At 46.7% G+C, this 25,826-nt stretch overlaps 1 long non-coding RNA gene across 1 annotated transcript in view; it reads right to left on the bottom strand.

Annotated features, from left to right (window-relative positions):
- Positions 1-4,840: 4,840 nt before the first annotated feature.
- LOC141730090 (uncharacterized) overlaps positions 4,841-25,826 on the bottom strand; it is a 228,565-nt gene continuing 207,579 nt past the window's right edge. The window contains exon 2 of the long non-coding RNA XR_012581540.1: positions 4,841-4,924. This is a non-coding gene — a long non-coding RNA (uncharacterized LOC141730090). The remainder of the gene's footprint in view (positions 4,925-25,826) is intronic.

The raw sequence follows: 25,826 nt of genomic DNA on the forward strand, positions 1-25,826 counted from the left end.
AAATACTCCTACCAATACACAGTTCAGTACACACAGTACATCACAGTCTCTCCCACAGAACACAGGCAATGAGCCAAAGTTAATCTTTTCCCAGCTTCTCCCTCGGAATCTGGGCAGTGAAGCTGCATCTCAGCCTCTCCCACAGAACACAGCCACTGAGCCAAAGAACTGTTTCTCAGCTTCTTTCACAGAACTTGGACAGTGAAACCCTGGCTGCGTGTCTCCTGAAAAGCACTAGCAGTAAGCCGGCAGTAACTCTTTCGCAACTTCTTTCACAGAGCCAAAGCAACATAACTGCCCAACATAACCGCCCGTACCCCAAAACACAAACACTGAATCTACACCAACAGAGCTTTCGGGAAACTAATATCTCCACTGTTTACAGGTGAGCGAAGGGGTGGAGGTTGGGTTTACTTACGAATGCTCACAAAAAATAAATCAGGAGACATGTTAATTACAGCAATCATGGGCCCCAAAAAAGCTCTGGTAACATAAATTGTTGATACGGGAGCCCAGATCTCCGCACTTACACATAGAGATGCTCAGAAGTGTGGAGTTGTTCCAACAATAAGGCAATGCTGCGTTCTTAATGCTTTAGGAACCGTAGAACCAATGAATGTTGCTCTGGTCAAAGTAACACTCCCTGGAGAAGAAAATCAATTGGTTGTCAAAATGGTAATTGGGGACATCCCGAATAATCTGCTAGGGATGGATGTCCTTGCAGGAAGGCAGTGGGAAGACACTGAGGGTTTTCTGTGGTCTTTTGGCACTCCGCCACTTAACATTAGGCTGCTTCAGACCGCACCTGCACTGCCTTACAGTAAAATAATCAATGTGAAACAGTATCCCTTGCCTTCTGAAGCTAGAGAAGGCATCAAACCAGTTATTCAGGATTTGCGTGATCAAGGAATAATAATTAACACACACTCCCCATACAATTCACCCGTGTGGCCAGTCCGAAAGCCCAACACGAAGTAGAGACTTACGATTGATTACCGTAGGCTCAATGCCAACGCTGACCCTCTGACTGCAGCAGTGCCAAATTTAGCTGAACTAATAACATCAATACAAGAAAAAGCTCACACAATCATGGCAACCATAGATGTCAAAGACATGTTCTTCATGATACCTATACAGCCAGAGGACATGGATTGCTTTGCATTCACATGGGAGGGACAACAGTACACATTCACCAGACTCCCTCAGGGATAAAAACACTCTCCAACACTAGCACACCATGCTTTAGATAAGGAATTAGAAAAAATACCTAAACCTGACACTGTAGCTGTGTACCAATACATTGATGACATTTTGGTGGGAGGAGAGGAAATTAAAGAAGTGGGGGATCTCCAGCAGAATATAATCTCTCATCTGGAGAGCCTTGATTTAAAGATTCCTTCAGAGAAAATTCAAAAGCCTTCTCAGGAAGTAAAATTCCTGGGAATTTGGTGGCGATCTGGTAGCACATGCATTGCACCTGACACTTTAACTTCTTTAGAGCAAATAAAAATGCCCGAAAACAAAAAAGACCTCCAGCAAGCCTTAGGACTGTTAGTATTCTGGAGGAAACATATCCCAGATTTCTCAGTCATTGCTAGGCCCCTTTACAACTTACTAAGGAAAGGAGTCAAATGAGATTGGACTCCTTCTCAGGAGGAAGTATTACAATTGCTGATTTTTGAAGCCACAGCACATCAGGCATTGGGGCCCATTCATCCTAAAGACCCTTTCCAATTGGAATGGGGATTTGCCTCCTCAGGACTATCAATACACATCTGGCAGTGAGGTCCTGAGGGTCCAACGAGGCCTGTCAGCTTCTTTTCCCGTGGTTTTAAAGATGCTGAGAAAAGATACACTACCTGGGAAAAAGGATTGTTTGTTGTTAGCTTAGCTCTCATTGAAGTAGAAAAAATCACACGGCAGCAAGCTATCATCTTGAGAGGTCCCTTCAAGGTAATTAAAGCTGTCACTAATGGGACCCCTCCACCTGGCGGCATAGCCCAAATGTTGTCAGTCAGGAAATTATATGCTCAGATAGAGAACTACTGCAATAACTTTTCTGTCACAGAAGGTGCTGCAAAATTCTTGGCAACACAAGACACTGAGAGCCTGGATAGTAGTCAAGACAAACCTGTTTCTGTAATAAAAGTAGCACTACCATTCTCACCTGAAATAGCAGCAAACTGTTGGTTTACAGATGCTTCTTCAAAGCAGGAAGGAAAGATTTGGAAATATAAGGCGGCTGCTTTACATATTTCATCTGGTGAAAAAAATCATCACAGAAGGGGAGGGCAGCGCTCAGGTAGGAGAACTCATAGCTCTCTGGAGTGTTTTCCAGCGTGAGGCACAAAACACTTCTCCTGTTTACATCTACACTGATTCATATGCAGTATACAGAGGCTGCACTGAGTGGCTCCCTTTCTGGCAACAGAATGGCTGGGAAGTTAACGGAATCCCAGTGTGGCAGAAAGATAAATGCAAAGAAATCCTAGAAATCACCAGTAAAGGAAACTTTCTCGTTGGTTGGGTAGCTTCTCATCAAACAGATGGGAATCAAGCAGGTGAATGGAACAACAGAGTTGATGAACTAGCAAGGCTTAGCCCCCTGAAAAAAGAAACTATTTCAGAGGATTGGAATCAACTGTTAGAATGGTTACATGTAAAAAGAGCACACAGGTGCCAAAGATCTGTACAAGGAAACACATGCCCGCGGCTGGCCAGTCACCAGGGAAATGTGTAAAACATGCATATCGGCCTGCGAACAGTGCCCCAAGTGACTGGAAAGGCATCCTTTAGAGGATGATCCTCTGCATTTGAGGAAAGGTAAAGGCTTGTGGGATGTGTGGCAGGTAGATTATATTGGTCCTTTTAAGAAGTCAGGAGGTAAACATTTTGTGTTGGTAGGAGTGGAAATTGTATCTGGGTTGGTACAAGCTGATGCTTTTAAAAGGGCCACAGGTGATAATACAGTTAAAGCTTTGCAGGGGTGGTTTGGAACTTTTCCAAAGCCAAAAGAAATTCAGTCTGACAACGGGTCTCACTTTACTGCCAAGGTGGTTCAGGATTGGGCCAGAGCCAAAGGCATAAAGTGGACTTTTCATACTCCTTACTACCCTCAGGCTAACGGGATCATGGAAAGGACAAATGGCCTTTTAAAGCGGTTCCTTATGCCCCAGAAAGCAAACTGGGACTGTTGACTGTGGGAGGCTGTTAAGGGGGTAAATGGCAGGTGGGGGGTGAACGGCTGCCCCAAAGTTACTGCTTTTTACCCCACACCTCCAAGCATCATCCCTTACTGGAAGGTCCCGACGATGCAAACAATCCATCACATTACCCTGGACAACCTGTCTTAGTGGACCTCCCCACGGTGGGCGAGGTACCACTTATGCTGAAAACCCCTCTGAATAAATATGCATGGGTAGCCTCTGACGCTCTTGGAAAAGAGCACCGCATACACACACGCTGGATAATCCCCTCATTTTAAACTCCTTTCTGCCTCTCAGTGGCATGATTTTTTGTTGTTCTTGCTTTTACAGGAGAACCCCGAGGGACATGAGAATCATCTGAAATATGATAGCCTTGCTAATACTTTTCTGCATATTACCACAATTTCATGGACAACCTCCTGGTGAGCAGCTGTGGCCCGAAGCCATTGTTCAGCACACCAATGTTCTTGGAACCTATCCCAAGGGCCGTTACCCGAGCCTGGCAACCCTAGTGCTGCATGACTCCAAGGTGTACCACCCGAATGAGTGGAGATGGGACCAGAATGAGTTGATGAGAACCATGACAGATGGGAACAGTTGGTGAGTGAATTTTGGTAACATGCAGAAAGGTGGAAGGAACTCTCCATGAAAATGCCACCTCCACCAGAATTGCAGGAAATTTTACGGAAACAGGTGGAAGGAATCATCTGGACATCCCTTCAGCAAAATTATGTCCCATGAAGAAATGGGGAAGTTTCAAAATAAAAAGTCCCCTCGCTCTGTGTTGCCGCCAGGAACATATTGGTAGTTATGCTTTAGGTCTCAAAACTAACAATCTTGCAATTACAAGAGATTGTAATGATGCATCACTTGATTGCTGGTACAGTTTAACTTTGCTCAAACGCACTTACGTGACATGTCGTTGGCAGAATGACACAGCTAGTCCATTAGGACTAAGAGGCTTGGTTTACACATTCAAGATAAACACTGTACCAAAACTCACACCAAGTGCTGTAATTACGCTCTCTCAGACGCAAGGTGTGAAGCCCTTTTCTAATACATCTCAAAGGGCAGACACTGTAAGGCCTGCACTGAGCACGGTAAACACGGCAATCACACCCCAATTGGCAGAGGCAACAGGAGGCCCCTTTACATGGCCCTGGTCTCAAGCCTTCCTGCAATTTATCGGATCTATGGGAGATGTCATGGGTCTAAACTTACTAACAGTAGTTACACATGAAGACAAGTCGTATACCTTACAAGAATGGGAGAAACAGAAAACCTGGCAGCTTCAAGGAGTAGTGCGAGAACAAATTAGCATCGGGTGTTGAATGGTTAATGGGTCTGACTATAGCAAAGCAGGAAAACAAACAGGAGCAAGTCTGTACGCACCTAAGCGTACGAGACTGCTGGCACATTTTTACATTAACTCACACTGCGGAGGTAGTTTGCCTCTAGTCCAAGGATACACAAGACCTTTCTTTTAAATTTGTAATAAATGCTGAAACCTACTTTACCACTGTCACCACTTGTCATGGTTTGAGCCTGGCACAGAGCCAGTGCCCCCCATGAAAATGCCTCACCCTGGTGTCTGCTGTGAGATGTGACCAGGAATAAGCAAAACAGGCTCCAACTTAAACATAAAGGACACTTTATTACTTAAACTACAGGAAAAATAGGGAAAGACCATAAGGAAAAAGAAGAAAAGAATTGAAAACCTTACAAAACCACTTTCCTCCTCCCCACTCCCTGACTTTCTCAATCCAATACATTCTCTCAAAAACACCAACTGCCCAGCCCGGCACGACACTTTAGTATACTCAAACTGCAGTTCATGAAGAGGAAAGGAGTCCTTCTTGTTCCATAGGCTTCTCCTGGAAACACACTGAAACCTCGGATGCTTCCTTGTCACTTCGGCACCGCCCGGAAAAAAAAAAGTCCTTTTGCCGCTTGTGACATGTTCCTTCCATGCCCAGTGCTCTCACCACTGAGACATGGCCAGAGCTGCTTTTAGGGTTGTCTTTCAAGGATGCCTTGTCTCACTCCAGAAAGGCACAGTCTCTGCTTTTGGGACATCTGTCCCCCCCATATTTTTCCAACCCCCTGGGGCCGGGGGGTCCTCACGAATGAACCCTCCTGGTTTTGAGGCACTGCCTCCCCCTAAATGCAGTCTGTATCACAGGAACAACTGAGTCCATGGCTACAAGAAAAAGTCCAGCCAAAAGGCCACTCCAAATCATCTCTCCCCATCCAATCATCTCCACATTCGTCGGGCCAGGTCCTTATCTCATCTCCTATCTCCCTTCTTATTCAGCTTCGAGGAGGATTAGCATTTTTGCAAGGCCCCAATCATGCAAGAAAGGGTTAAAAGTTTTCAGTCTCTGTCGGTCCGGAGCGACTCCCACGCACGCTGCCCACACGCTGCCGCTCCGGCCGGGCACTCTCCCTCCTTCTCCTCCTGGCTGGCTGCTCTCCTGGGGGGGGGGGGGGGGGGGGCTGGCTGCCCGAGGGCTGACTCTCTGGGATCTTCCACCCTTCCATCCTCGAAGCCCCCCCCCCGAAGCCCCCTCAACCCCATCTCTGTCCAGGCCCCGGGCCTACCGCATGGCCGGCCCCTCCCCCGCCCAGCAGCAACAGGCTGGGCGGGGGAGAGAGATCTGAACTCCTCTCCGCGATGTCCAAAAGAGGGAGTGCCAAGGGCAGTGCCCTGCTTTTAACCCCTGTGTATTCTCGGAGGTGTGTCCAAACCCCACTGGCTACACCAGGTGTCAGTATCAAACCCAAAACCTTCATTGGTTTGACCACAGCTTCCCAGAATTCCCACTCCTTCCTGGTCAAACCACGACACCACTTCACCTGTACCACCGGTCATACTCATCCCAAGAATTTTCAAGATTGGACTTTATATAATTAGGAAAACTGGCCAACAACAAATATTATTCAATCCGGCATGTCTCTCAAACAGGTCAAATTGCTAATGCAGAGCAACGTTTCAGAAATCCAGTCAGCCTGTTCTCCGTTCCTGCAAACTTCTTTTGAAGGCTGGACCACTTGGCTTCGGAAACGAAGCTCTTTTAAAATTAGAACACCAAGAGACGTGACCGGTGTTATGCGTACAGGATTGGGAATTCTGAATAGCATTGATTCTGAAGTACTAATGAACAAATTGGCTGCTACAACTAGAGATCTGACCAAATTACAGCAACCTCTGAGGTCATCTCTGTTAGCCTTGGGGACACACCAGTGGCTGCTGTCAAACATTTTGCCAAATTGGGAAAGAGCAAACGTGAATGACCACAAATTGGTGATTGATGCACTTAGTGCTACACAGAACAATGTTTCCCTAGCCCTCAGCTGTATCCAGGCACAACTGTGGATGCAGTCGGTCTCTGCTTCAATTATAAGAGAGGGCGAGGAAGGCACCTTCCCCACAGAAGTTTGGAAAATAATTTGGGACAGTGCCACTGAATTTGAAAGAGAATTCCAATCCTGGTGGAACCTGGTGAACTTTACCTATGATCCCATTTCAAACACAGCCACTGCTTTTGTTTTAACCATACGCAATGCTTCTGTACATTTAGTCTTCCCTGTTATTGCATTAGGATTAAACCATGATGGAGCTGTTCTCTATCCCACTGAACATAGGGGATGGGCCCGTCAGGTCAATGACAAATGGCAAACTGTTAATCTGGAATCTTGTATTGTCCGAGAACAACTGTTGTATTCTCGTTGTATTCCATATCTCTCAAGTCCCATACTGTACCAAGCTGTTCTTCTCTGCAGCACAGTTCTTCGTGTGTCCTCTCAGGGGCTCCTCCTGGGCCTCTCGATCCACCTCTGTTTATTCCAGTTACCTTCACGATCTACAGCTGCTGCCCAACTAAGGACTTCGCAGCTGTAGCTTGTTTGGAGTAACTAGGACCCACACAGTTCTTAACAGGGACTCTCTCCATAACAATACATATATTCCGGCCCCCACAAACAACAAGGGTTCATCTGTGAAAGCAATGCAATCGTAGCTCAGGATATCTGTTTAGACACAGAGCAAAACATCTATCATTTTGAGATTCGTCCTAATGAGGCTACTGAAACAGTTCTTCTATACATAGGCAATGGCTGTGCATGCTTTAGAACCATTTGTGATTTTGTTTTTGTAGAAGATATTGGGGTAGATACAAAGAATCAATCAAACTTTTGTGCTTGTAACTTTACTAAGATTGTAGGATGTGATTTCTCTTATGAAGCTCCAGTTACCTCTCACTACCTATTGCAATCCAACTACACACTGATTCACAAGCTGATGCCCACTCCTATCGGAATGAATCTCACCCTCGTGAGACAACTGCTGCTCTATCAGGACCTGGTTGAAATTCTCAAGAACAAATACACTGGGTTATGGAGAGGGTAAAGCAGGATGCTGAGCAAAGGTGGTGGGATACTTTCTTTGGGTGGTCACCTACTGCCACAGGTGTCCTGAACAGTATGTGCCATCCAATTGTTGCTCTTTTGATTCTAATTACACTTGGTTTTATCTTGTCAGCAGCCCTATTCATTCTGAATGGGAACATGATGAAAAGGCTAAGGAGATTGATGTCTGTAATCAATGCACACCGCTTAGCCGATGTCCTCTTTACTATAGACGTCCCCAAAACTTTTGACACAAAACAATTATGATTTGAGCATGTGTGCTTTAGAGCAATTTTTGGTTCTCAAGTATGATTTACAGAAGGTTATTTTGCTCTTTAGTAGATTATTTTAGAAAATAATTTTTAAAAGACAATGCTTACATTATGATTTATTTGTTGGTTTTGTTTTATTTGTGATTTGTTTCAACCATTTTTTGAAATTGTTATACAAATGATATTGCTTTAATTAATTAACCATTTATTGGAAGTTATTATAATTAGCCATTTTTGAAATTGTTATAAAAGAATAACCATGTGTGAAAATTATTATGATAATCAATATTAATTATATTTGTTTATTGCTTCCCTTTCCCCTATCTTTTTCTTTTCTTTTCCCTCTCTCTTCTTTTTATCCTCCTCTTTTCTTTCATCCCTATTTTTTCCAGGTTATGCTACCAACATGCAACGAGTTCTGAAGATTCATCAACGACACTCCCGAGTTCTGCTGATGAAGATCCCTCAAGAAAATCGTGAGTCATGGGGTCGTGTGAGAGTCTGTCCCAAATGTCCTTCATTTTTGCCTCACAATTGTCATGAAGAAAAGACCACTGAAAAGTTAAAAACTGTTGAGGCAGTGGGGAGGGGAGGTCAGGAGCTTCTCAGCTCACTGTTTCCACAGGTGTTGTTTGCAGAACATGCCATGCTGAACTTGAAGGGGGCATTCTGCCCTTTCTGAACGATGGATCTGGACTTGCTCCCTGCCTCCTGGCCTGGCTGGTCTGAGCTCTGGGGCGGTCCTCCCCGCTCCAAGAGAGGACTCATCTCATCTACCTTCAACCACCATGACAGACAAGCAGAAATGTGAGTCTCTTCATCAAAGAACGAAGACAAGAAATCCCCATGCAATAAAACCGCCCTCACACCTTCTTCCAGAGACTGGGACTGAACACCGCCCCCCCAGCTTGGGGGAGGTGTGCACAATCCGGGGAAAAGCTGCCCAGAATAAATGCACCTGCGAGCACTGGGCCATGAAAACAATGATTTTGTGTGTTGCTTGGCTAGGACTCTGTGTAACCCCCTTTTTCTGTTCTTTCCCCCTTCTTGGAGACCTTTGTTTTGGCTCCCCTTCCCCCCAGCAAAAAAATCGAATAATTGGAGCCCTGGTTAGCCGCGCTTTTTGAGATCTCCCCAGACGTGACCCAGTGAGCTTCAATGGCTGGACCCCGAAGGACAAAAGCGGCACCATGTCTCAGTAGCTATAACTCCTCCACCCTCCTGTCCTTCCTCTTTCCTTATCTTCTCCCTTTCTTCCACAGTTCCCCTCACCAATACTTTTCAGTTGTGGTTATTTCAATAAAACTACATTTTGTTGATTTGTTACTGCAGATCCCCTGTGCCTTGCTGGATATTTTTGCACCAAAAAAATCATCGCGTTAAACGTTAACCGGAACGGACCACAACAGTAATGAACAGAACAAACACCTGGGAAGTCCAACAATGCATACTGCAAATCATCAGAATTTTGCATTGCCCAATTAAGATAATCTTTTTTCACTGGTAAATAGATAACTGCAAATTCTTGACCTGCTAAACTTAACAATCTGCTCCTGGCCTTAATTACAATTTGTGCTATCATCTCTAAAACTGTGAAAATAGTTTTTGGAAACTTCTAGGGAAGAAAAATCCACTCTATTATCAACAAAGGATCTCTCTCAGAAGGGTCCCACAGAAAAATGAGACCACAAAGTGTAATTTTTTTCTCCTAAAATTGCAAAAAGGAAAGAGTTTTCTGGAATACAGCAATGAGCTTGCTGTCTTTGGAGAGCTCCCATGACCGTGTCAAGGGCTGAACGAGCTTCGGGTATTAAGGTTCTTGGATGTTGTAGCTTCCTCTCAGTAAATCGAAAAGTGGACCCAGTTCATCATTGGTGATTCCCAAAACAGGCCTGACCCAACTGATTTCTCCCAAAAGCTGCTGTAAGCCTTGCAGATTGCTGACACTGGTCTGGAGCTGTATCTTCTGTGGTGTTATTGTTTTCTCAGTCATCTTCTATCCAAGATCCTTCCAGGGTGGAACTTCCTGGATTTTTGTAGCAGAAATTGCAAGTCCAGCATTTTGAATTTCAGTAACAACACTAGCACGGGTTCGCTCCATCTCTGCCTGCGTTGGAGCTGCGATGAGAAAATCATCCATGTAGTGCAGAATCATGGATCTGGGAAACTTCTGTTGAACTGGAGACAAAGCTTGGGTAACAAAATACTGGCAAATTAAAGGCAAGTTCTTCATTTTTTGGGGCAATGATTTCCAGTGATATCTCTGCATGGGTTCTCTTCGATTGATAATGGGAACTGGAAAAGCAAATCTTGGAGAATCATTGGGATAAAGTGGAATGTGGAAAAAACAGTCCTTTAAATCAATGACAATGAGAGGCCAGTGTTTTGGGATCATTGATAAAGAAGGGAGTCCAGGTTGATGAGGTCTCATGTCTTCAATCACTTGATTGATCTTCCTCAGGTCATGAAACAACCTCCAGGAGTCTGATGTCTTCATATAGATGATGAACACTGGTGAAATGCAGGGACTATTTGTGGGGGAGATGTGACCTTGTTGTAATTGCTCCTTTACCAATTTTTTAAGGATATTTAAATTTTTCTCTGTTAAAGGCCATTGATCAATCCATATAGGATGATCAGTTTTCCAGGTCAGCTTTCAAGTGGCAGGTTTTGACGTGGTTTCCATCAAAGGCCCACTTCCCACTTCCAGTTTGGCTCCCCATTGGGACAGGATGTCTCTCTCCCAAAAAATGAGGCTTCTGAACAACAAAAGGACGCACCGTTGCTGTCTTTCCTTCAGGACCTGTAATGTTAATCATGGATGCATTTTGCAAACACATGGCAGCACCTCCAATCCCTGTAAGGGAACCTGAAGGAACCACCAAATCCCAATCATTGGGCCAGAACATGTAAGAAATTACAGTGACATCTGCACCAGTATCTGGCATGTCTGTAACATAAATTGTTTTACCACAGTGAGTCAGGCAGCAAGTCAATTTTGCTTGGTTACTGTCCCAACATTGCACCCAAAAGACCTCTGGACCAGAGGTACTAGATGGCACAGACACAACTGAATTCTTTGGAAAGTTGTTTTGCTTGGGTATATTCATGGGTAAAAGAAATGCAATAGCAATAGGTGTTTTTGGTGGAATTACCATAGGAACATCAAGTGCAAGAGCTAAAATCATTAGCTCTTCATTACAATTTACTGAAACAACAGAAGTGTGGTAGATAGGGTCAGGCGTTCAGAAGATCTCGCGATGTTACGGGAAGACAGGGCCCCTGTTCCCTTAGATAAGAAAATTAACATAGGAAAGCAGCCCCCTAAACCAGATGCCAGTAATTTTCATTCCTACCCAGTAAATTGCCACCCCTTACTAACCATAGATGGTAAAAGACAGACCCCCCCATGACGTAGAAAACCCTAGATTATAAAACCCCACGAGAAGAGATAACAAAGGCCTTTTGATCGTCCACCACATTGGTGTCTGCATGCTCTTTGGCCCAAGTGACCCTGGAGAGTTTGGGTCGCCGTGCTGTCTCTCCGAACCAGGTTGCCTGCCTTGTATCAGAAGGCAACACAGAATGAAGGATTGAGAGTTTAAAAATTTTGTTGTTGGCTTTTCCTAGAATCAAAAAATTTTATCTTTGTTGAAAAAGATTGACAATTCCTGTAGGAATGCTCACACAACACAAATTATTTCACAGATGAATCAGTTTTGAGGAGGCTAATTTGAACCTTGCACTTGAGGGTATTGAGCTGGAACCATTTGAGGATTGGTTAAATTAGGGATAAATGACTGACGTACTAACACCACTTGACTGGGTAACTGGCTGCCAGGGGGTACCACTACTTGTGTCTGGGCTCGGTGGTAATCTGCGCTCTTTTTTAAGTTTAACGACAAAGGTCTGCCATCAATGTCAAACTGAGAGTCACAGCACTTAGAAAGATACTTCCCTTTTCAACATCGAGGGCAAATAGAAAGTTGTTTAGGTTGGATTGTTTTCATAGGACAATCCTTTTTAATGTGACCTGGTTTACCACAGGTCTTTTTATCAGAGTCCAACCATGCAGTACCAACAGATTTTTCCCAAATTTTTTCATGTTTTTCTAGGAGCTTTTCAAATTTATCCATTTGTTGTGTCAGATTATCTTCCAATGTTTTTCCTAATGCATTGACTTGTATGTTAGCAAGATGTTGTGCAGAAGTGAGCCTACTGCAAGCTGTTAGCATCTGTGTAATAGGTGGAGGATGATCAGGCAAAATTAAAATAATTTTTCTACATTCCTCATTAGCATTTACAAAAGCAAGGTTTTGAACAATATAGGAGCGAGCTTGCTCATCTGGACATTGCTTTTCGACTGCTTGGGTTAATCTGTATAGAAAAGAACCATAGGATTCTGTTCCACCTTGTCTCTGTTCCACCTTGTCTGGTAGTAGTATAAGAATTTACATGGGTACCAGCTGGCTCAACTGAAAACAAAGCTTTTCTAGTAGCATCTTTAATATCTGTTAATACAAGCTGAGGCAATTCCACCACTTGATTTTCTGGTCTATGGTAAAGTGGATCACCTGCTATGTTGGGTAACATCTATATTCTCATAAGGAGTATTTTCATATCTTTCAACCAATTTATTAAGAAGTTTTTTCCATTGTAATTCCCATACAAGATATTGTGAATTGGTTAAAATTAGGGAAGTCACATTTCGACAATCAGCAGGGACTAGGTCATTGAAATAAAAATTACTTTTCAACACATTATTAAAATAAGGAGAAGAGAACCCACTTTCTTTCAAAGATTGACGGAGTTCTTTTGTATCATGGTGAGAATGACTTTCAAGTCGTGGATTTACATCATTATGACCATATCTTACAGGTAATGCAAAGAGTTGTTTCTTTGAATCCAAATATTTTTCTAAATTTTGATTAATCTTAGACCAATTAGGTAATTGCAATGGAGGGTTCACTTCTGATTTAGATTGTGATTTATTTTTCCCTCTCAGTACTCTTGTGTCTGATTCAGAAGAACAGGTAGGATTGTCACTGACACAGCTGTTCCAGGAACTCTGTCTATCTCACGGCTGCTGCTTAGGTCTAATCACAGTTCTGCTGTCTCTTCAGCTTGCATTTTGTAGCCTCCCCAAAACCCTCTAATTTTGTGCATTCCCACAGTAAAAAACTGCACTTTCTTATTCCCTTCATAGAAACTGGGAGAAAACACACTATAAATATCAAGGAATGCAGTGCAAGGATGATGGGCATCCCTCAGTTATCCCAACAGATTGATGTCAATGGCAAAATTCCCTCTTTTTCCAAAGGGTTTTCATTTGCTTTGGCTGCTCTTTGTATGGCTTCAGGTCATTTTTCCCTTGATTTAAGAAAATATCTTGGCCGTTCTTGAAGAATTTCCCCTTGGAGGAATTATTCAGTTCTGCAGTCTTCACTATACACCCTATTTTAAAAGACTTTTATGCTATTTTTCTCCTCTCTGTGTTTCAGACTTGTTCAACAAGGTTTTCTTTGTAAGAATATAATTCACAATATTCCAAAGGATTAAAAAATGCTTCAGTATTTTTTCCCTAAGTATTTACAAAAGAACAATTAAAAAAAATCTGTATACATGCTGGATGGAAAATGCAAACATAAATAAACTTGAGAGTTCTTCCAAAAACCCTTAAGAAAAAAACCCATGTATTCATCCACAGAATACAAAAATGGGCACGTTCTAGAAGAGAAAATTTGTGCAACGGTTCTGCACAGAATTCTATGCTTTCAAGCTCTTTGCCCTTCGGGGGCAGTGCCATTCTCTGAACTGTAATGCTCTGAGCATGTTCTGCTCACCATGGCAGCTTTCTGCTCTCCCCTGGTACAGATCATCCTCCCAGCAAAGGGGGAGTGCAGCCACCACAACTCACAGCACCTTCCCACACAGCAAGAACCTGAAGGGAGAGATGGCTTTCACCAGCTGCTGCGGGTTCTGATAGTGCCACCTCTCAGCTGCTGAAAGCCTGAATTTCTGTGTCGCAGTGTGTTAGTTTATTGAGCCAAATGTTCTGTTAGCTTCTGGTATGTTCAAGTGTTCTCTGAATTATTACAGTTAGTCTCTCCCCTATGTTATGCCCTCCTACCCAAGTGTCCCTCAAGGAATCCCCTCCCTCCTCACCAGATTTTTCCCTGTCTGTCAAGACAACCCAGCCCCTTTGCCCCATCCATCAGCCCAAACCCTACCCTTTGTTCCAGAAATTTCCCTGTCCCTCACCCTAAGATCCAATCCCTATCCCAGCGCTCTCTCTTCCCCTTGTTCTGATTTGTTGTAGCCCTCAAAACCACACCCCAAGAGTCGCTTATTGGTTACCATATGGTGTCCACCCCCTGTTTTGAAAGATTTTAAAAACCCGTGCACAGGGGTGCTGGGGGTTCTTTCAACATCTGTTCCCCTTGGGAATGCTTACCCGCAAACCTTCCCCTCAACTCTCCTGATGAATTTGCTGCACTTTACACCGCAGAAGAGCCTCCTCTGTTTCCTTCACTCACCCCTCCAGGGTTCTCTACTGCTCAGCATTTGGGCTAGAGGTCCTGGCTCAGGCAAAACCCCAACCTAGCCAGTTCCCCACTCTTGCCATTGTCCCTGGAGCATCACAGAGCTAGCCAGAGCTGCGGAGGGCAGTGATAGTGACCCATGCCCTGGCATGTCACAGCCCCCAGAGCCACACCTGCCAGGCCACAAGCCCCAGCCCTGGTCCCCACTGCGGCCTCAGCGGCTCTTGGGCATCCTCACCCTGGGTGCAAAGGCAGCCTCAGGAGCCGCCCAGGGCACTCTGGATTCACGCTGCAGACACACTAAAGCCAGCACTGAAAGGGACATGGATGGGGACTGCAGCTGGATCTTCCAGTGCTCACCACTCCTGACTACTCTATAAGTGAGCCCAAAGCTCATGTGCAGCACCTTGAGCACATTGACCCTGCTCGTCCCTCCTGGAACGTGGTGTTCTCACATCCTACACCAGCCCTTTGCAGGGAGTGACCAGCTCCCAGCTGCTCTGCTACCCTGGTCTTACTTTCTCTTTGCCAGCAATGAACTTAACAGATACACTCCTGAGAAACATAGCACAACATTTGCATCTCAGGAGCTCTTTGGCAAAAAAACTCCACTATTCCCTAGTTTTTGCACAGAGAAGGAGGTCCTGACAAAGTATAAGGCACAGGCAGGGCTCTGGCATACGAATTCCTGAGCCACAGGATTCTACCCATTGTTGTTCCCAGCTGCTTTGCTGATATTTTAGAGCCAGTTCTGGACAGGGGCTGCTGCTGACAGGGTAGGAAAATTTGGAGAAAAAAAGGTGTAGGAGACAACCAAAAAAAACCAAGGGGGGAAACCCTTAGAAATACAGAGCACAACAGAAGTGCTTTGAGATGGTTCAATAGAAAATGCCACCAGCAGTGAGGTTGCTCACTGCCACCCCAGGGGCTCCTCAGTCCCCTGCTGGTTTGTGTCTGATGCAGCCCTGCCTGGAAAGGGCTCCAAGCTCTGGTGCATTCTTAGCAGCACTGAAAGAAGAGGTGAAACAAAGAGCCATTTTCTGTCCTGCCTGCAAACTCTTCTCCTTCAGTGCCACTGCCAGAGATCATCCCTCTGTCAGCTTGGCACTGTGCCTGCTGCATCCTTGTCCCTGTCCCTTGCATCAGCTCCTGCTCATCATCAGCACTCGCTGTCTCGCATCGTGAACAGAGAGAGCTGTGTCAGAAGAGCAAGGAGTGTATTTTCTTGGCCTTTCTAACAGACACAAGAAGCATGAGTCCAAATAACTTTGATGTTTGTTCCTGCCTTCCTTTTCGGTAAGTCTTTTCTGCGTTAATGCAAAAGCCTCTTTTCCTACATGGATGGAATGATCTGGAATTGGCAGTTGCCTCAGGCTGTCAGGCACCATTGGAGTTCTCTCTTGTCTCGGATGAGGATTTGGTGAATTTTCCATTGGTCCCTTGGTGGTGTCAGCATGGGCTGAGCTCAGCGGCCGACTCCACTGTCCCCAGGGGATGCATTGGGACGCCAAGCCCCTCAGGGCTGGAATTCGGGGTTGGGCGGGCTCGGAGCGCCCGGAGCCTGGGCCCGTGAGGAGCTGCTGCTGGCGCTGGCTGTGCTCAGCCCGCTGTGCCGAGCAGCCGCGGCCATGGAGACACAGGCGGGAGCTGTGGCCGAGGCCGGCAGGCGGCCCGGGCCGGCTCGCACCTGCGAGGACGCCGGCAGCCTGTGCCCTGCGGCCGGGGCCGTGGCGGGCGATTTGCGGGCAGGGCTTTTCCGAGCCGGCCGCCATGTGCTGCCTCCCGTGTGGGCCCGGCTGCGGCAGAGGCCGGCGGGAGCGCGGCGGGGCCGGCAGCGGCGGGCAGAGGCCGCAGAGAGCAGCAGCCCGGCCGGGCCCGCTGCGGAGCGGCATGGAGCTGCCGGGCAGCCCTCGGCCGTGTCTGTGCGCACAGGGCAGGAGCAGAGCCCGGAGCAGAGGCAGGAGCCGCGGCAGGAGCCGGCCATAGCGGCAGCTCGCCGGGCCCAGGGCCGCAGCTGCAGCTCTCCCCTGCCGGCCACAGCGGGAGCCGCTCACCTCCGAGGCTCCGGCGCTTCCCGGAGACGAGGGGCCCGGCCCCCAGCACGCCCTAGAGCCCCGCAGCGAGAGGAGCCGCCGGCGCCGCCAAGGGCAGCGCAGAGGGCGCAGGTTGAGGAGGAGGACATGAGGCTCTCTCTCGGCCGCCCTGTGGCAGCTCTGCCCTCTCGGCCTTCGCCTTGAGCCCTTCGCTTCTTTTCCATGAGCCCTTATCCCCATCCTTGGCCAAGGGCACCCGCAGCCCTTTCCAGGGCTGCAGGAAAAGCTGCCTCAGTCACATAATCACAGAATCACTGGCTAGGAAGACAGACACTTTCAAGATCATCGAGTCCAACCCACGGCCTAACACCTCAACTAAAGCCCAGCACCGAGTGCCATATCCAGTCTTCTTTTAAAGGCTTACAGGGATGGTGAGTCCGCCAGCTCCCCGGAGTGGTCTGTCCCAGGAAGAACCAAGGTAATACTGGGGGCTTCTACTCCCCGGCGCTTGGAGCTCTGGAAGTTTGTCTTTCTGCTTAGGCAAAGGCCATGGAAAAGGACTGGAAAAAGTAGTCACAAATAGAGTAGTCTACAGAGCTCTAAATTGATGTGCAGGGAATACAGAAAAGATAGAAAAGAAAAAAAGGCCAAACCCAAATGGCATCGGCAAAGTCTTGTGCATGAACACATAGCTGCAGAGGGTTTTCCCAGCCCTATTTCTTTGTATTTCTGGGAACCAGAGAAATCCTGCTTGAGCCTCTGGGGAGATGGGTTTGGGAGGTAAAAGTTCATTTCTTTTTTCTCCTTGGGGCAGCTCCTGTTGCTAGCAGGAGCTGAGCCTCTCTCCAGCCTGATGCCTGTTCTGATTGTTGCAGCAAAGCAACTGATGACAGACAGAAGACACGGACGCTTGCAGAGAAGTGACTTTTTCCAGTGCCAGCTGGGAGTGGGAGTCAGAAGAAAAACTCCCGAAAGCACAACTCCGTGGAAGATTGCCTTCCTTTTCATTCCCTAAAGCAGCTCTAGATCCACTTCTGAATTGTCAGTTGTTTGTTAAGGATGGGAAGTTCTGTTTCCTGATTTTTTTTCCCGTGGTTTGGCAGTAGATTAGGCTCACGTTCATTCACAAACTCCAGACCAAAGTGCCTTTGGAAGATGGCCCACGTGGCACTTTTTGCCCAGCTATGGTACTTGTGGATATAAGAAAGCAGGGGCAATGGTATTGGCAGCCAAAAGCCAGCAAAGCTTGGCTCAGCCAAAACATCCTGGGGAGATCGAGGCCTCCAGCTTTCCCTAGAAATCAGCAGAGTTCTAGCCAAATGCTGTGTAGCACTAAGTGCAATGCTTTTGCCTGGATCAGAGCCTTGCACAGCTGAAGAAGCAGAAAGATCAGCAAGGAGCTCCCAAAGGCCCCTCGCATCATTTTGATTTTGCTCATCTTGTGTAAGTTTGGAACTAAACGTGTGTTTGCAGTTGAGCTAATGAGAGACAAAAAAAAGTGAAAAGAGGCTTTATGGCAGGGCCATGACATTGCACAAGAGGAATCACTGGTGTGCATTTCCTTGCACCTCTCTCAATCCTCTAAAAGTATTGTAGCCCTGATTTAAAATAGGCCAGTATGAACCAGCTTGGAGAGACAGAGACGAAAATGACTTACGGGGTTTTTTTTTAAGGGTGAGAAAAACTACCCAAGGGGGGTTGTTTTGTGACATTTTAAAATATACAACGTCAAAATTACCAACTGCAATAAATTAAGAGTTTAAAAAGGCGTGTTTTGGTATATGAATAATTAAAACCACAAAAATGTGCAGATATGAATGCATGTTTTCATAAAAATCATGAAATTCTAGACAAAATAATACATGCCCTGAACTACAATACAAAGGCAGATAGAAGTGTACTTGAGTTAGGTCTTTTTACTTTGCTGGAGTTGTTTCCTTTTGAAGAGGAGCTAGGGTATTGCTGAAGAAAAGTGGCAAAGCAGGGCGGGGCAGCGCGCTGTGCTCCGTGCAGAGGCTGCCAGGGGCTGCCCAAAGAGCACCCTGCTGCAGCCAGAGCCCTCCTGGCCTGGGGCCCAGGAGCAAAGGGCCAGGGCAGCCACCTCCTCCTCGTCCTGACCCTGCCACCGCTCCTTGCTGCTGCTGCTGCTGCTGCTGCTGCTGAGGGAAAGAGACTCTCCTAAGGCCCCATGAACGAATGCACTTACACAGCCCTGGGGATGCCAGTGAAGGAAACCATGTGTCACATTATGCATGCATGAGCAGAGTCACCAAACACCGCCTAAACATGGAATTGTTACACCTCTCTAGGACAGGCAGAAATTGAAAGAATTAACTGGAGACTTCAGGGCAGAAGAGGCCAGAGGAGAGAAACAACTCTAAAGGGAAAACCATCCTATCTGGAGGCAGAAACATCTCGTCCTGCTCAGAAGTGGTGGAGGGAATATGTGTCTAATCTTCTCCAGAAAGGGATGCTTTAGGTGAGCTTTGCACCTCCAACTTCCTTGGACCAGAGCCAGGAAGATTCAATTATGCAAATGTTACAGAGATAAATAGATAGATCGATAGATTGACAGATTTCGTTACTGAAATCTCTCTTTACTGTCCTCTCTGCTGCTACAGACATCAGAACTTGGTAGCCAGTGCCACACTCAATTACAATCCTGAGATTGCTCTCCTGTTGCTTCAAAACAGCACACGACTGGGGAATCTGGAGCGTGTAGGTCCTTACAGAAAAGGATCAGACCCAGAGCATTGCACTGGGAATTGCACTCTTTGTGCATCTGTGCTCGGGCAAGTTCTTCTCTGGGACGCAACCACACTGGTGGTGCTAAAGTGGCTGGAATGAGAAATGCAGCCCAGCTCCCTCCAGCTCCTGTGACTCTGAGGAGCAGCTGGAATGCAAGGGCATTGACCTGCTGCTCAATTCCCAAACAACACACACTGATTCCCTGGGCTGCAAAAAGGCACGGGCACTACTAAGCTCAAAGTGATGTGTGAGGCCATACTGGCTGGCCTGGAACCACAATGGCTCCTTCTGCACCAAGGTCCCTGCACAGAATAATGTGTTCTCATGCAAAACTACTGTATTCTCCAGAAGCGATACCTTGGAAATTAAAATTCTAACAGATTCAGTCCCAGTGATATAAAAGGGCAGAAAATAATGATGAAAACTCTTGAAGTTGGAGGGAGACGACCCACCTTGCATTGGTCAGCATCGACTCCGCTTTATTCATCAATCAGGCACCTTTTATAACAGTGTTAATTCACTTCATGCATATTGCAAAATCTGAGCTCCTGATAGGTTGTAGAGAAAACTTCAGCTCCTCCTTTTGTTTACAATACCTGAAGTTAGTTTACTGAAACCAAGGTCAGTGTTCTCACCCTGATATGGAAGGTTCCCAAAACCTTCATCTCTATTCCCAGACTGACTGTCTGCTCCCAGTAGCAGCCAAGGACAGAACGGCCTGAGAAACTTGTTGCTTATATAGAAGGTAGCTGAGAACCTAATTATTTACAGGATCAAGCCTGGGAAAGGCTTGTTTTACAGCAGGCTTCTATATTTCTTTAAGGCACCTATCTTTCTTTAAGGCATGTTTGAAACCAGGCTCTCCACAGAAAACAACTTTAGTTGGAAGAAAAAGAAAATGAAAAGGCCTCTTCCTCCAAGCAAACAAAAACAAAAATCAAGGAAAAAAAAGGGCGAAAAAATCGCTACCAAAAACGGCTCAAATATTTGGATGCACTGAGGAGATGCTGAAGGCCCCTCAGAGGCTCCTGTTGTCCAATCCTGAGCGCCTCCTCACTGGCCTTGTGCTCCACCCCCTTGCCCAGCTGCCCTGTCCTTCTGTGCACACGCTGCAGCCCCTCAATGACTCTCTGCTTCCCAGGGGCCCACAAGTGCACACAGCACTCCAGCTGTGGCCGCGGCGCTGCCCAGCACAGGCCACGCTCACTGCCCTGCTCCTGCTGCCCCACTGCTGCTGACACAGGCCACCATGCCCTTGGCCTGCTTGGCCACCTGGCCACACGCTGCCTCATCTGCAGCTGCTCAACGCCACCACCCCTGGCTCCTTTTGGCCCACGCAGCTCTCCAGGCACAAAGTTGCCTGTTTGATTTCAAATACAGCATCCACCTTTTCAAGATGGCCTTCTTGATCCACAACTGCATCTTCTAAGGAGATGGCACTAAATTGACAGGAATAGAATTCTCAGTGTCTCTGACTAAATTGAACTGGGATAATTCTACTCTCTAGGATGTTGCTCTTAGTTCAGTGTTCCCCTCTGGCTGCTGTCAGCAAGTGACATTTTCTCTGCAAAACTGAGTTTGTGGTTCTTCAGGATTCTGCGAGGGAAACTAGGAACTATCCACCTATGCCTTTGTTACCTTTGTTGAAGGAATGAAAATGGATTTTTTTGGTCTCCCTAGCTGGTCCTCTACTGCTACTGGCCAAGCTGACATCTGGCTCTAGAATTCCTAAACACCAGGAACATGAAATGTCCCTTTCTCACTCAGCTCCGGATCAGCACCGCTGAGTACACGCTTGAGGTGACCTGTAGTGGGCACGGGAAATGAATCAGATGCTGTGAGAAAACTGCCTGGGCTGCTGAATCCCACCGAACAAGTCAACCCAAACAGAGATGATTTCCCATTTCACAACATCCCTCCAGGAGACACATTTCATTCACACAGCCAGCAAGAGATCAGGACAATCTTCTTGCTTGTGCCTACACTGCAGCCAGTTTGGCCAGTAAATGAATACAAATTTGATCAAGAAAATGCAAATTGATCTTTAACACTCAATGCTCCTGTTCTACTAAACACATAAGACAGCTTCTGAAATCCTCTCTTTCAGCTACTCCTTCTTTTTTCAATCAGTGTCATGCACTAATTCTGATTAACTTGCAGGAAACAGTTGCCCAGAAAAGCTTCCCCAAAATCCCCCTGAGCTATGTCAGTTCTATTGTGGAAGAGCACAGCAGCACCTCTGAGGTTCAGGAGCAGACACTCACTGCTTTAGAGTTTGCACTTCCTTTCCAAGGGAACAACTATTTTAGCACTCAGTAAAAGGTCAAGTTAGTCAAATCCTTTCATGACAAAATTTAAAAAGAAAGAAGCTTTCTCTGAATTCTGGGAACAACTGCAGAGATTTTAAAAGGCATTCCAAGAAGGTCTGCCAGTCTACATTTTCCAAGGTGTCTTGCTTGTCCCGGCAAACGGAGGAAATGACAGACTCTGCTGCCACAGACTCTCCTGTGGAGGGAACGGAAGCTCTGCAGGTTGCCCTGCAAATGCTGCCCCTGTGGCTACAGACACTCCCTTTTTAGATGAAGGCCTTGACAGGAGTTTTACCAAAGCAGTGGCATCCTAATGCTCTTTCTGTTTCAAAATCAGAAACTCAGTCACTAAGTAAGAGAAGGAAGACATAGAAAACCCAGGTTAGGTTACACCATAACCTAAGCGGAAGGGAAACCTCTACTTACGTGCGAAATTCGTAAAATAATAAATGGAATAGGCAATGCCATATGCAGCAAAAGCTGCAGTGGCCAGATGATTCATTATTGGCATTTCTGAAACTTTTCTAAAAGGTAAATAAACAAGACTCTTGTCAGTGGGCAGCTGCCTACTGACAGATGCTTTGACCAGGAAAGTTCTCCTGATCTGAGCAGGACTAGGGCTGCTCTGACACTCAGGCCTTCCGTGCACCAAGGCAACCTTCTGATGTCACTATGACGACGTGGCAACCATGCCCTGACATCGCAAAGGAACAGCTCTGTGTTGGTCTGTGAGTTTATGCTGAGCAATAACCAACCTTCCCTACAGCAAACAGAAAACAGTATGCAAAGTTCTCCTCTGTCACAAAGCAGCACAAATTCTCCTTGTGGGCCAAAGCCTGTTGTTCACAGGATCCAAGAGGAACTCTAGGAGTGCACAAAGCACCTACAGCCTGTACCCCAACTGAGCACTCAGATGGCACCCAAGCAAAGGAAACGAGTCCAAGAAAATGGCCCAAAGCATTGCCCATCTGAGAAACTACCCTTCCTTTAAATTTTAAAGATTTATTAAACCTTAAGAAAAGACTGTATAAGGAATGATTGCAGCACTGGGAAGTCTCCATGATTAGCAGCCACATGCTCATCTACAAAAGGGATGCTCTGCTTTTTATACCCTTAGTCCCTCCCAATGTTTTGTCAGTCAACTCTTTCTCTGCCGTCCAGTGGTGGAGATTACTTTTTTGCATCTTGATTGGAGGTCTGGTGTAGTTACACCCCACCTGCTGGTCACAAGCCAGCCCTCCCCAAATGCCCTGAATACCAAGGCTATTACAAGGGGGATAAGAAAGAGGACTATGAGAGGACATATTACAACAACAGCACTTTACATTTGAACAGAATATCTATCCACATAATATCTCTCTCTTAATTGTGAGAGCCAACTATTACATTACTCACCTATAATGCACAGAAGCAGGAGAGAAGGCACTGGGTTGGCATAACAGCTGAAATCATTGCTAACAAATGTCCCCACATATTTGCACCTTTATTGGACATGGCCAGGACTCCTGTGGATGTACATCTCTGCCTTTCTTCCCCTTTGGAAGCAGTCCACCTGGCAACTCGTGGGGAAACCAAGGGCTTTGTGGGGCCTGCATTGCTCTGCACACACCCAGGCCACCCGTGGCACAGAGCTATGGTGCCTAAAAAGATCAACCAGAGAAAAACAGCTGGAGAAGGTTTCATTTGGACCTTTCTTACCTGCTAACAGAAGTTGTCAAAATGAATGTGACAAAGCAAGGCCTGATCCCTGCTGCCAGCTCAGGTTTAGAAAGGAGGCATTACTTGATTTCAGTGCTGGGTGCAAAGGGATTCATTTTCCTAAGCCCTGCACACCCAGCAATCTCACCTTGAACTTTGTATCCATGGAACTAAGACATATTCAATACTTTGCTGAAACTTACAGGCTAAACATTACCTCTGATTTATTGACATATTTCAATCACTTCTCAGAATTTGACATCAGAGTAGGAGTGTCTTGTAGATCCCTGCTGGTCATTGTCACAGGTTCAGGTGACCCATGCACAAAATAACCCAGGACAAAACTGGGCTTGCAAAGCAAATTCATTCTATTAGTTGCAGTAGCATATAATACGTACTGACATGGATTCCCAAAAATCCACTGAACAGGAGAAGGAGTTGGAGCGTGGTGCTCGGCAGCAGGGGCAGGTAGGCAGTGCACTTCCAGGACATCCCCTGGATCAAAATGCTGTGCATCTCGTCCTTCTCAACTTGCCAGCCCAGAACTAGGTCTTGTATCTCCTGCTCAGGAGTGGAATTTTACAGCAGGAGTCAGAGCAGCAGCTCACACATGCCTGGCATGTGAGATGAAGCCATGAAGGCTCAGGATGACTCCATGACTCCCTGCCACCAAGGGCTCCATTGTGCATTGTTCTCCTTTCAAAGCTTGACTGCCCACCCATTGACTAATCCATTGTCTCTCTTTCAAGGGTCAAGTTTCCCCCTGTTAAACAAGACACTTTTCTTCATTGTCTTGTCAACCTGCTCAAACATGGATCAAATATGGCAGGGCCTGGGACACGACTCCAGTTCCTGACACAGTCATTTGGGAAATATTGCCATTCCTCAAATTCTCCTTTGGTGGTCAAGAGCCTCCTAAAAACACTTTCTTCCCCTTGAATGCATTCCAGCTACTGTCTTAGCAGGACCACTCTCATTATTCTCAAGGCCAAGATAGCCACTTGCACACAGTAAGCACTGCAGTGGGGGAATACATGGTTCAGCACTCCTGTTAAAGCTAAAGGAATTCAAAAGACTATGCCCTGTTTATTGGACTTAATGCCTCTCCATCCTATTCTGGGAATGAAACACAAGTGTTCATCAATACACCCTGCAAGTGCTCTTGCTGAGTGAAGCCACATTGCTGTGTCAATAAAGCAGCCACGACAGTTTCTCAATGCAGAGAAAGCCAATTCTTTATTCACGTACCTCATTTTTATACTGTTTTCACAGACCTCATTGTCAACTCCAACTGGCTGGTAGTTTCCTTGCCACACAATTTATTGCTTAGAAGGTGTATTAGTGTGTACATGCTAAGACTCTCTCTTTTTAAGACTCACTCTTACTCAGGTGATTACATTTTTCTTTCGTGGACGCTCATGGGACAGGTTTCTTGTTTATTACAGATGCAAACAGTTTTCTTAGCACAATAGCTTGTTCTGCTAACTGCACTCATGACTATTCCCATGGGAAGTTAGCTGGCTGCATGTAGAAGATGCAACAGTCCAGCTGGGAATTTACCATAGGTAGGCCTGATTTTATAAGACCTTTCTTTTCTAATAACCCTACCTGTGTGCAACACATTATGACTTTCTTTCAGAAATTGATGAAGAAAACACAAATTACCTACTAAAACCCTTCTGCCCACTGCCAAATCAGTTCAATCCTCAAGCACAAGCCTCAGGCACATCCCTGATGTGCCTCTCTCCCAGCAGCTCAGAGGTGCATTGCACAGCGCTTGCTGTGCGCCAGAGAGCACAAAGCAGGCTGGCCTGGTGGGCCTGAATATTTCTGCCCAACACTCTGCATCTCACACCTTTGCTCTGGCTCAGTGCAGAACTGCAGGATTGCAGGCGCTTCCTCCCAGAGCTGCGTGAGGCGCTGGCTCCTGCAGATGGGCCCTGCCAAGCTGTCCCTGCCTCACGCTGGCCTCGCTTCGCTGGCACAAGTGCCGGGCCTGAAGGAGCTGCCCTGTGCTCCAGCCTGCCGGGCAGCCCGGCTCCCTGCCCCGGTGCCCAGAGTGCTGCACACACTGCTGGCCTTTGCCAGGAGTTGCAGGGCAGCCGGCAGAAGAGGAGGAATCCTCAGCCAGCCCAGCGGCCCGCGGCTGCCCTTGGCCTTTCCCTGCTCCTGGGCACACTCCAGACGGCCAATGCCTCCAGGCTGGGCTCTGCCCAGCACGGCTGCGCTTCCCCTCGGCAGCAGCCAGCTGCCACCTGGGCTCTGAGGGCGGAGCATTCGCCTGCTCCCTGGAAGAGGCACCCAGGGCCCGGCTGCTGCCTCTTGCAGCTCCAAGGGCCTCCTTCCAGCCTGCCTCTGCCGGGGCTCAGCCTGCTCCGGGCTCTGCCGGGGCTCTGCTGGGGCCCCAGGCCGGGCAAGGCCGGGCCTGCTCTCACCTCACCAGCGCTGACAGCTCTGCACCACAAGATGAAATAAACAGGGCCAGGAGACTTCTTCTCCTTTTTAATGCCTTTATTAAAAGTGATCAGCTCAGGATTGGGTGGCTTGGCAGGGCTGCAGTCCGCGTCGAGTCTCCCAGGGCGACTCAGAGGAGGAGGATATGCACAGCTCT

This window comes from Zonotrichia albicollis, chromosome 9 (genome assembly GCF_047830755.1).
Source record: "Zonotrichia albicollis isolate bZonAlb1 chromosome 9, bZonAlb1.hap1, whole genome shotgun sequence".
NCBI lineage: Eukaryota > Metazoa > Chordata > Aves > Passeriformes > Passerellidae > Zonotrichia > Zonotrichia albicollis.